This window comes from Oryzias latipes, chromosome 17 (assembly GCF_053564925.1).
Source record: "Oryzias latipes strain Hd-rR chromosome 17, Olatipes_Hd-rR_3.1".
NCBI lineage: Eukaryota > Metazoa > Chordata > Actinopteri > Beloniformes > Adrianichthyidae > Oryzias > Oryzias latipes.
The window spans coordinates 11,094,473-11,106,486 of NC_136253.1; the positions used below are offsets into that span (position 1 = coordinate 11,094,473).

Here is a 12,014-nt window from a genome sequence, read left to right on the forward strand (position 1 = left end):
GACCTGGCCACCAAACTGACTGCTTGGCTCTTGCTCTGCATTTGGTTATCCCCAGATGTCCTTCATGCAGCTTTGAAAGAATGTCCTTCTTCAGTGATGCAGGAATCACTATTCTGCTACCGTAAAGTAGCAAACTGCTGTGAACTGAGAGATCTCCTGAGTACTGCAAGTAAGGCTGCAGGGATCTGTCAGCTGAGAACTTATCTGGCCATCCTTCCACGCAGCACTTTTTGAGTTGCTGAACCATGACGTCATTCTCCTGATGAGTCTTAATTTGCTGAAGCCTGCTCTCAGTAGCTGGTAGGCTGCTTATGACCGCGTCCACATACAGGTTGATATCTTCCTCCGATAAGTCAGAATCATTCCCTCCAACAGGAGCTCTTGACAGAACGTCTGCCGTTGCGATGTTTTTGCCTGCGACATGAGAGATGGTAAAAGAAAACCTCATCAGTCTCATACGTAAGCGTTGTATGCGGGGTGGCAGCTCATCCAATCTCTTTGATCCCAGCAGTGGGACTAACGGTTTGTGATCCGTTTCCATGTGAAAACATTTCCCGATGAGAAACTCTTGAAACCTCTCACATGCCCATGTCAAGGCCAACGCCTCCTTCTCAATTTGGGCGTAGCGCTGCTCTGTCTCGCTCAAAGCTCTGGACGCATACGCGACCGGTTTCCATCCTCCATTTTCTTGTTTTTGGAGGAGAACCGCGCCCATCCCATAGGAAGAAGAATCTGCAGACACCAGCGTTTCAGCATTTGGGTTATACAGAGCGAGTCCCGGGGGTGTCGTCAGATCAGCTCTGATACTCTCAAAGGCTTTCTGCTGCTGTGAACCCCAGTTCCACATGTTAGACTTCCTCAGCAGGTCTCTCAGAGGGCGTGTCTTTTCTGCTAGGTGAGGCAAAAACTTTCCAAGGTGATTTGCCATTCCAAGAAAACGTCTCACCTCGCTCACATTGTTAGGCTCCTGCATGCCTGTGATGGCTTTAACCTTTTCAGGGTCTGGGCTGACTCCTGATCCTTCAATAATCTGACCCAAGAATTTAATCCTGCTTTTTGAAAACTCACATTTGTCATTTAACGTGACACCTGCCTCTTGGAGACGAGATAATGCTCTTCTCAGTCTCTCATCATGTTCTTCTTGTGTGGTTCCCCAGATGAGAACGTCATCCATCTGACACAAAACTCCTTCGAGACCCTCCAGGATACGTGACATTCGTTTCTGGAAGTGCTCGGGTGCAGACGAGATCCCAAAACACAGACGATTGTAGCAGTATCGTCCAAAAGGAGTTATAAAGGTAGTCAACAGAGAAGAGTCTTTAGATAGTGGAATCTGCCAGAATCCAGCATTAGCATCCAACTTTGAAAATACTTTGGCTCCAGCCAGCTGCCCTAATGTGTTTTCAACAGACGGAAGAGGATGTTTTTCTCTTAACACAGATTTATTCAGTTCAGTTAGGTCAGTGCAGATCCTCACCCTGCCTGTGCGTTTTGGCACCACCACCATGGGTGCACACCACTCAGTTGGCTGGTCCACTTTTGAGATGACCCCTTGCTGCTCCATTCGGGTCAGCTCCTCCTTAACCTTTGGCATAAGGGGAAGAGATATGCGTCTTGGTGTGGACAGAGAGAAAGGCTGAGCGTTCGGTTACAGCACAATGTTGTACTCTCCCTCCATTTTTCCGAGTCCACTGAAAAGCCTAGGGAACTCCCTTTTAACAGTCGCTGTGGAGTCCAGAATGATGTTCTCTACTCTGGCAACCAGCTGTAGAGCAATAGCTGCTGTCCCACTCAGGAGCGGCATACTCAAACCTTTCACAACATAGATGTCCTCCTTCGTGTTTTTGTTATTTTTGTGAAGGTTAGCTGTGAACATACCTTGGACTTGTAACCGTGAACCTCCTGGTCCTCGTAAGACTTTTGTTGGCTTCTCCAGCTTGCCAAACTGTCCTTCTTTGTACAACGTCTCTGAAACTGCAGTCACATCAGCTCCAGTGTCAATTTTAAACACTGTGCTATGGCTGTTCACATCCACTTCTGTGATCCAAGGACTTATTGTGTTTTTATCAGACATTGAACCTAAAAAAGCAAATCCATCATTTGAGTCCTCTGTCACCATAGCAATTTTCATGTCTTTCCTCTGTTTGGTTCTGCAGACTCTTGCATAATGTCCCTTTTTCCTGCACTGATTGCACACTGCTTCACGTGCTGGGCATTGCTGCATGCTATGTCCTCTTGAATCTCCACATCTTGTGCACTGAATTACTGTGTCCTGTGTGTGTGTCATTACTTTTTGGCGGTGTGGCGGTGCTCTTGTCTTCGCTCGCGCGCCGCCGTGTTGACGCGCGTGCACGCCATCCACTTGCACATCCGCTCTGAAGTTACTGTGAAGCATCTCTTGCTGCCTTTTAACCTGCTCACTCTGTCGTGCTCTATTAACTGCTTTTTCTAAAGTCAGCTTTGGATCCATCTGTAGTTGTTCCGATAACCGTTCGTCTTTCAAACCCACAACAAATCTGTCTCTCACCATCTCGCTGTGAAGAGCGCCGTAGCCGCAGTGCTCCGCCAGGCATTGCAGCGCAGTGTGGAAGCTGTCGACCGTCTCTTCCATCTCCTGCTGTCGTTGGTTGAACTTTGCTCTTTCAAAAATTATATTTCTGCGAGCCACGAAATGAGTGTCCAGCCTTGTCTTGACTGTGTGGAAGTCGACTGCCTCCTCCGGACTCAGGTGCAGCGAGACCAGAATATCCTCGGCTTCCGCCCCCATGGAATAAATCAGCGCATTCACTTGGTTCTCCTCGGCTTGAGTCTCCAAACCAGACGCAATCCGGAACCTTTCAAAACGCTTTATCCACTTAGGCCAGTCATCTGCCTTGAAGGAAAACTTCTGAGGTGGGGGTACCTGGAATCGACTCATGGCGGCCGTCCCGGACTTCGATGGCGACTACGAGCGGCAAAATCCACACTATTATTTTTATCCTGAGTTCTTCAGTTCAAACCCCTCCTGGGTTCACTTCTGACACCATGTTCAAGTGGCTGAGTTTTATATATTTTTATATCACCAACACACGAGACACGCTGGTAGCTTCACACAGGTTCCGCTTTTATTGCTCTTCCCTCCAGGTACAAATCCACCCATACAAAGGTTCCTACCCCTTTGTGTCACCTGATACTACAGACAAGATAAAAGGAGGTAAGCTATATTAAATTATATGACATAGAATAAATCACCATTACGCTCCACGCAGCTGGTAAAGATTATAAAGTGGGTTTAAACATCTTGAGAAGCAGGCTAACGGAGCAACTAGCTAGCGTGCGCTAGCACTATTTTAGCTACTCCGTCACTTTTTTGTAAGTATCCTGTATACATCATAAATATACTTTAAAATACAATTAATGAGATTTTGGTTCTGTTTAAATATGTTAAATTAATTTTTTGTTTAGTAAAAATGTATTTCAGTGTTAAGAAGTATGCTATTGTAGTAAGCTAACTTGAGTTATTGCTAGCCCAATACTGCTCAACTGTAACTCAGTTTTATGCTAGGGTTGCTAGATTGGGCAGTTTCCCACCCAAATCGGCCAGTTTGAAAGACTGTTTGTCATGTATGCTTGATGATCTTAAAGTTAGAATGAAAACTTGCTGTTATTAAAAATTGTGACTTTAACATTTTTAAGTTTGAGAGTTACTATTGTTGGCAGAAATTAAAACACAATTTTTGATCACTTTTGGTGAATAAGGATAGTATGCAAGTACAAGCTAAGCATTATAAAACTCTGCAGGAAATGTACAAAAAGTAGAAGCCCAAGCTGATCTTAACAGTTTTTTGATCTGGAGTTTCAGGCCAAACGAGCTTACATTGATTGTGGAGCCATAAGAGGAGATACCAGAGCTTCATCCATCGTGGATGTTTATCCAGAGAACTGCATCATATAAGTATTATGTAAAAAGTATAAAGTAAAATTTTAAATGTATATATATTTTTCATCACTTGGTTTGTCATTGCAGGTGCCTAGAGAAATGCATAGAGTCCTTGCTCCCCACTATGATGAATTCATTGAGGAAGTCAGAATGTGATGGGAGGATTGCTGCACCAGGGTCATTTTACAGAGTATGAAAGAAGGCAATAAAGCCACCAATCAACAGGGATAAAAGTAAGTTTATGCCTTTTTGATACATGTAGTTAGATGCGTGAATGCTTCTTCTCAGAAAATTCTAGGTTCTATGTGTTTCTTCTTCAAGAAGTAAAATTTAATTTATTGTGTTTCAGTGGAAGCCAACTTTGCTCTGGTGAAGGCCCTTCCCATTCTCTTTCCCCCAGTGGCACCTCCATCAAAGAAACTGGGGTGTGCTAGTGAAGCTTTACTGCATGTTCAGGAGGTAAATTTTTATTTTTGCCCTAAGCAGATACATAAAGAAATTACTACATTGGAGATACTAAAGGAAAAACGTTTTTTCTGCTTTATAGTCAACAAAAGATCCAAACGTCTTCATCCAGAAGAGAGGCCTGTCAAGTCCAGTCTTGGTGTTCGATGGCAGCAGATGAATCGTTGCTATTGGTTTGATGCCAGTGACGTTTGAAAAAGAAAAGCTTCACGAGGGTCTGATTTTCTAAATGGCATATTATTACACACTACATCTGACCTACACAAATTGCGTGGCCACCCTTCTGTCATTCAGACAGAGATCCTTCAGGATACAATTCACAAGTGGGACATCACCACCACATGAAAGAGCATTAAAGTAAAGAATTTGTTGGAAGATAAACTGCTTTTGCAGTTCAATGTTTATGTCTGTTCTTTAGAATAGTATTCTAATTGTGTTGTTAAAGAAATAGTTGTATTCCTAGTGCCTTTGGGTAAATTTGTATCACAAATCTCAGTTTGTAAGTTGAATAAAAGAATCGAAAAGTGAATTTGTTTTCATTCTTTTTAGTATTGAAACAAGAAAAAATATCTTTTGCAACAGCTTGTTTCAAGATGTATTTTCTGAATTTTAGTAGGCAATAAATTTTAATCAAGCTCCTATATCCTAGTTTCTAGTTTTTTTGTCTTAAATTACTGCTTAAAATAAGTGTTTTTGCCTAATTTCAAGATTTAACCGATTTACTATGGCTTCGATATTTTTACTTAAATCAAGACATCTTGTTAAGTAAAATTTACCAGCTGCATGGACAGATAATTTGACTTATTTCTAGTCAATTTCTACTAAAAACAAGTACTTTTTTCTTGAATTAAGATGGTGGTTTTTTGCAGTGCAACCACAAAGTATGCAAACGTGATTCACCACTTAAAATCTATCTTTGCACGCCACGGCATTCCAGAGCAGCTGGTGACAGACAATGGACCTCAATTCTCTGGAGCAATTTTTTCAGAGTTTGCACAATCTCATGGCTTCCATCACATCCCCAGCAGTCCCAAACACCCTCAGAGTAATGGTGAAGTTGAAAGAGCAGTCAAGACCATAAAAGATCTCCTGAAGAAAGCTGCTGATCCCTATCTTGCCCTGCTTGCATACAGAGCCACTCCACTGCAGAAGGGATACAGCCCTGCTTCAGCTTCTAGTGGGGAGGAGGCTTCGCACCACGGTGCCAACATTTCCAGCTCTTCTACAACCTGCTCTTCCTGACATGGAAGCTGTTTCACATAAGGAGAACAAGAGGAGGATGAAAGATGGACAGCTGTTCAATCAGGGCCATCGAGCACGGAACATTGACCAACTTGTTCCAGGAAAAGAAGTGTGGATACCAGATCTAGGATCAAGGGGAGCTGTGGTGAGCAGACTCACAACCCCTCACTCAAACATGGTTGAAGGACCTCATGGGACAGTAAGGAGAAATCGACGTCACCTTGTTGTCATGAAGACTTTACCCGAACAGAGCCAGAGCAACACAGAGCAACTGGTTTCAGGTTGTGCTCCAGAACAACAACCACCAGAGTCACTGTTCCAGAACTCATCTGAACGAACATGTACCCCCAGAACCAGGTCTGGTAGAGCTGTTGTAAAACCAACCAGACTGGACTTATAGATTGTTTAAATAATGAAACATTTTCAAAGACGTTGAAGAAAAATAATGTTTTTGTCATGGTGTGTCCAGGAGTCCCCCCTCCTCCATTCTCTGCTTCCTCCACAGATTGAACCCAGCTGTCTGCAATTACCTCATCTCCTGCTCCAGTATATATGGTGGCCGCCTTCCAATATTCATCGCCAGTTCGTTGCCCTCTATGGTGCAGTGTTTGGTCTTATGTTTACTTGTCTATTCTGGATCTACCTCGCATTGAACTTAGTTTAATCAAAGCTTTCGATCTACCTCCTGCAGGATCCTCACATCATCATAAGTGCCGACCTGGGTTCTCTCTCTATCTCGAAGTCACGTCTCCAGTTAAATTCCTGCCAAGCCACAATTCCAGTCGAGCCACAATTCCAGCCGAAGTTTGTTTTTTGCTCATTTTGGTTGTTTGGGTTTAATTTTAGCGGGGTGTATCACGTGATGTTTGGTGTCGCAACTTTGACGTGCGTTAAGTGTAACGGATGTAACAGAGAAAAAACGGTCAATTTTCAAAATAAAACGTTTTTGCGAAAAAAAAACAATAAAATGGAAATTATTTGTTCTGTGCGTCCCGGTGCCAAAATTTCCCCGGTCCGCGGCCCGGTGGTTGGGGACCACTGATCTAGATTATCCCTTTAACCCATAACTGTCAAAATAAAAACCAAAAAATCAAATGTCAACTTCAGTCTCATCCAACTTTTACGGTACGACGGTTACATTTACAAAAAAGTCACTAAAAGTGGTAAATACTAAACATAATAATAAACATGAATCCCTGTTTGAACAACTTTATGAGCAGCCTCTTTATAACATTAGACAGTGGTTTATTGATTATTTTGCATTATTATTATGGTCTGTGGAAACAATAAATCTATATTTGGAGTAAAGATTCCTGGTTTTTGTGTGTTGAATGCAGATTTCTTTTTCCAAACATGTCTGTTTTTTCTTAACTCTGCTAGCTTGGAGGTTTAAGTTTAGCGGTTATCCTCTTTAAGAAAATAGTGTAGGGGTGTCCACCGCTAGGCCTTGATGACAGGTGTCTGACCTGTTTTCCAATAATCCTGCCATTGAAGCTCCTTATTGGCTAAACACACCTGATCCAGGTAATCGACAGCAGATAAGGCAGGACTTCTGGAAAACCAGCAGGAGGTCGGTCCTCGAGCACTGAATTTAGACACCCTTGAAGTACTGGATTGATCAAGAATGAGTGGGATGTTGTGGGTAGAACCCAGTAGTTTTCTAAAATAAAACTTCCTTCAAAAGGGAAATGATTAATAAAATGGAAAAACTGCAGGTCATGTTTTTTTTCAGCTGTCGATCAGCCAAGAGTAGGAATTCCAATCTTTGTCCACATAGTGGCAGTAAAGGACCATCCATGACATCACAAACCTGCTGCATCCATTACAGAATGTAACTTCCTGTCACATAAAAAAATCTACATAACATTTACCCCAGAAATATGTTTATATCTAAATTCTCAAATATAGAAAATAATTTTAGTTTTTTAATAATTTCCCTGAATCAGTTCATCCAATTTTATTCTTCTTCCAATTTATTATGAATACATCAAAAAGATTAACACACCCAAGGCGACTAACACTGGAACAATTTCTGCTTTGTTGTTTGATAAATAGTCCTCTCAGAAAACTGTTATGTAATGTATTTTTTGTAAGCTTTTTTTATATGTTTTAAGCAAATTATTCTAGATCTATCAGATTTATTTTTGATATGTTCCTGCCATGTTTATTACTTACTTTATTAGAATATATTTGGAATTGATTATTATTGATGTCCTCTTGATTCCTTAATGCTGTGCTTTGTAAGTTAATATGCCGTTGTATAAAGCTGGGAAAAAAAAATTTAACTTCCTGTTTTCAGTATTAATGAAAGAACAGATAAATATGTTAAAGTAAAATAATTCTCACCTGAAGATTTTCCTTTCATGGTAATTCAGATTTTCTCTGTTTAGGAAACACAGATGTTACAAGACTGTTTGATGGTGAACAGAACATCTGACTCCTCCCCCTTCCCAAACCTTGTTAGAGAACCACATGTTTCTGATGGCAGGTAAGATCCAAAAAAACAACATGTATTTATCATTCAATGATTGTTTAGACAAAAACAAAAATTAGAACAATGTTAAGCAATCTATATCCAATTTGAATGATTTAAACTGACAGGTGACAACAGTATTGGTGTCATGTTCTGCTACCTGAACAGAATAACTGAGAGATGGACACTTATTTTTCCATTTAAAATGTTTAGAATGGTTGTTGATGAGATCCAGCTGATCAGACCAACTGTGATGAAAGAGGCAGAGACACAAGACAGGAGGATCTTTGACCACATAAACCGTGGTCATCATCACTAAACCCTCCCGCCCGAACTCATGGTGCAAAAAATAAGTTACCACAACGGGAGGAAATGACAAAGCGTGAAACAGCCGACAACAAACCAGTGTTTAGCCTTTAAAACATTCACAGTAAGCCAAACACAAAATGGAGTTTTTGTCAGGGTATGGGAGGCAGGAGAGCAGGTAGGACCCAGACGCAGAGGCAGGAGGCACACGGTTCCAAGGCAAGTGGGTTTATTGCAAACAAAAGGCGCTGCCGAACAGGATAACAACAACAAAACTAGACTTACTGTGGCGTGGCATGAAACATCCAAGGACTAAATGACGCTATGACATGAAGACGTTAGAGATGTTAATGGACCAGCACAAGAGGAAGGGAGAGACGAGACTTAAATACAGACAGGGCAGACAAGACACAGGTGAACATGATCAGGACAGATAGGGACAAGGAAGTAAAACTCAGGAACATGACCAAACAGAACACCTTTCAAAATAAAACAGGAAACGGAACCAAACATGACAGAACAAGAAATAAATCAAAAACCAAGACAAAAGAAACCCAAACCATGACAGTTTTCATGTTCTCCCAATGCATGTGTGGGTTTTCTCTGGGAAAACGGCTTCTTCCCACTGTCCAAAAACATGCGTCATAGGTTAGTTGGTTAATCTGAATTGCCCCTAGGTGTGAATGTGAGTCTGCATGGGGGTGTGTTTGTGGCCCTGCAAAAGACTGGCGACCTGTCCAGGATATCCCCAGCCTTCGCCCTCGAGTGGCCGGATAGGCTCTGTCAGCCATGAAACCCAGAAAGGGATAAAATGGTTAAGAAGATGAATGAATGAACATTAATCCAAATATATTTGAATAGAACTTCTTCTGTCAAAGAGAATTTTGACTTAATATCTGTGAATCCCATCAATATTCAGAGGTGATTGGGTGCCGGTTCACTGTACTGACGGCGTCTTGCAATCTGAATGGGTGACTGAGGTCTCCAACTCCAGTCCTCAAGGACCAATCTTTAGTTTCTTTATTCTCTGTCCTGCCATTGCTGTTTCTCTACCATGATGTTATCTTGTCTGGAGGTCCAGCCTTCTTTTGAATGGTAGATGTTCCATCATGATCCTGCAGCCAGCATTTGGGTGACAACGCTGAATCTCCAGCACGATGGCGTCCAACTCTTCATCTCCAACTGAAGAATAGCTGTCACATTTCCTTCACATGTAATTGGTTCACATTACAGACTGTTCATAGAAAAAAGGCTTTAAAACATAAATCAGATTTTTGTTTCAAATGATCAATTACTTCTCTCACTTACAAAACACTGTTTTATTATTTCTTATTGTTCTCTCATGTAAATGATGAAACTAAAACATAAAAAGTTTTCATCTGTTTAGATAGAACCAAGACCACAGTGAGATCAAGTTTTCCATTCAACTGCAATGTAACAAACTGTAGCTGGTTGAAGAAGATGATCAACAAATTTAAATTTCTTCATAATGTTTCTGTTATTTTGTGGCGTTTCTGCTTCATCTTTGATATTTACCTTCATTAAAAGATGTTTTTGACCATTTATACCAGAAGATATAAACTGTTTCAATAAACTGCATCAAAAACAAAAGTAAAAACTAAACTTTATAATATGTTTTTTTTTTGTCCTGTCCAACAGCTGGGCAGACAGATGAGAGCTGAGGGCCTCTTGTGTTGGACATGTTTTACTTTAACAATAGGGGTTATTAGTCTTCATACAAACCAGAGGTATGTCTTAATGAACCCCTTTTGTAATTGAGGCCAAACTTTATTAATTTCAACCATGTTTGAAAATCTTGGGTGTTGGACCGGACGGAAAAGAAAAAAAGGGAAGAAAAGGGAGGGATGTTAGAGAGAGAGGGGGGTAAGAGGGTGATAATAGGAGGGGAGGGGGATAAGACCATGAAGCAGCATAAAGCAACAAGTTTACTGGTTGTTTATCGTTACGGTAAGGTTCAAATGTAGTACAAAAAGGGCAGGGCCTGTCCACACACACACCCAAACGTTACCAACACACCTGCTAGCCGCAAAAATGTCCACATGTCGACATGTACACAAAACAGATAGTGTTCACACGCACACCCATGCCTTAAAACCAACTAGTGTGAAATATTTCAGTCATTAAACCATGCAAACTGTTAGTGCAAAGGTGAACTAACACCTGTGCTCAGGTGAGTGTTTATGTTCTTCTAAAATGGATGGTGGAACGTGAAAAGAAGGAGGGAGAGTGCCCAGCCATCCCCACACCAAGACCCCCGCCGCAGCAGCAGCGGCAGCCGGAACCCCCCCAACGCCACACGGGAACAGGCAGGGAACAACCGCCCCCCGGGCGACCAAGACCGCCACCCAGGCCAGGGCCAGCCGGACCGCCGCGAGGCCCCCAGAGCCAGAGAGCAGGGAGCAGAGCAGAGAGAGCACAGAGCAGAGCAGAGAGAGCGGCGCCCCAGCCCAACCAGGAGAACAGCCCCCCCACCGCGCCGGGAGAGCCCAACGCAGGGTCCCACCGGAGAACGACGCCCACAGCTCCAGACGAGCACCCCATCACCACCCAGGAGTTCCGGGCATCCCCCCGCCCCAACCCCAGGTACGAGCCAGGACCCCCCAAGGGAAACCCGCTCCGCACTCCAGGCAGCCACCCACCCGGCCCACGGTTGGTCCAGGGAGGAGCAAGGCAGGGGCCCGCCGCCCCCGCCCAGGAGGGGGGAACCCCGAGGAAAAAAGGGGGCCCACAAGGTGTGTTGTAAATATGGCCCGACCAGGTTCGGCCACAGTTGGAAATTTGGCGGGGCCCGGCGCTCAGGGGCAAGGACCAGGACCCACCCCCCAGGGACACGAACAATTGCCAATTGCCTCAGCGGAGACCCGACCCGTCAACCCCCCCCGCCCCGTACCAATAGTGGGCCCCCCTTCCCCCCCAGAACGCCCCCCCACAAGAAAGGGCAGACAAGCCCCCCACCCCACCCCAGACCCCGCAGCCAAAGCGGATGACACCCAGAGCGACCGGGGGCCCCGAGAGGGTTGTCCCGCCCCGTCCCAGAGCCAGGGAAAGGCCGATCCCAGCCCCAGGTGCAGATGGCCAGCCCATCCAGCGCCGCCCCACCACCCCCCGCCAGGCACCGGAGGCCCCGACCCCCACCCCGAACCACGGCAGAAGGGCAAGGAGCAGCGACGACTTTATAATATGTTAATAAAGTTTAAGCCTCATTTGAAATGAAATCTCGCTAAAAGATAAATTATTTCTATTTCCAAATTAGTAACCAGAGGTTTTGTTGATAACCATGATTAACTTTGTACTTTGTCTCTTTTATGATCTTTGACTGACAGTAAAACCAATAAATGTTTATGAGTTGCATTAAAGTCTTCTGGGAAACCAAAAAGTGGAATCTGATCCTGAAATCCTCATGATTATAAAACATTAGAAAATTAATAGTCATGAAGGGAAACGAGCTGTGAGGAAACCTTCTCTGCAGAAAGAACTGCAGCTCCTCCTCTGTCATGATGGGCGTAACCAACAGGAAGAGAAGAAAGAAGCTGATTGGCTGAACTCACAGTGAAAACACCTGATGGGAGGGTCAGAGTCATACTGATT

The 12,014-nt window shown here is 43.5% G+C and overlaps 1 long non-coding RNA gene across 1 annotated transcript; it reads left to right on the top strand.

Annotated features, from left to right (window-relative positions):
- The first annotated feature begins 3,300 nt into the window (after positions 1–3,300).
- On the top strand, positions 3,301–4,913 carry LOC111949047 (uncharacterized). The gene is made up of 3 exons (XR_002875070.2): positions 3,301–4,152; positions 4,269–4,378; positions 4,467–4,913. It is a non-coding gene; the product is annotated as an uncharacterized LOC111949047 (long non-coding RNA).
- Positions 4,914–12,014: the final 7,101 nt, after the last annotated feature.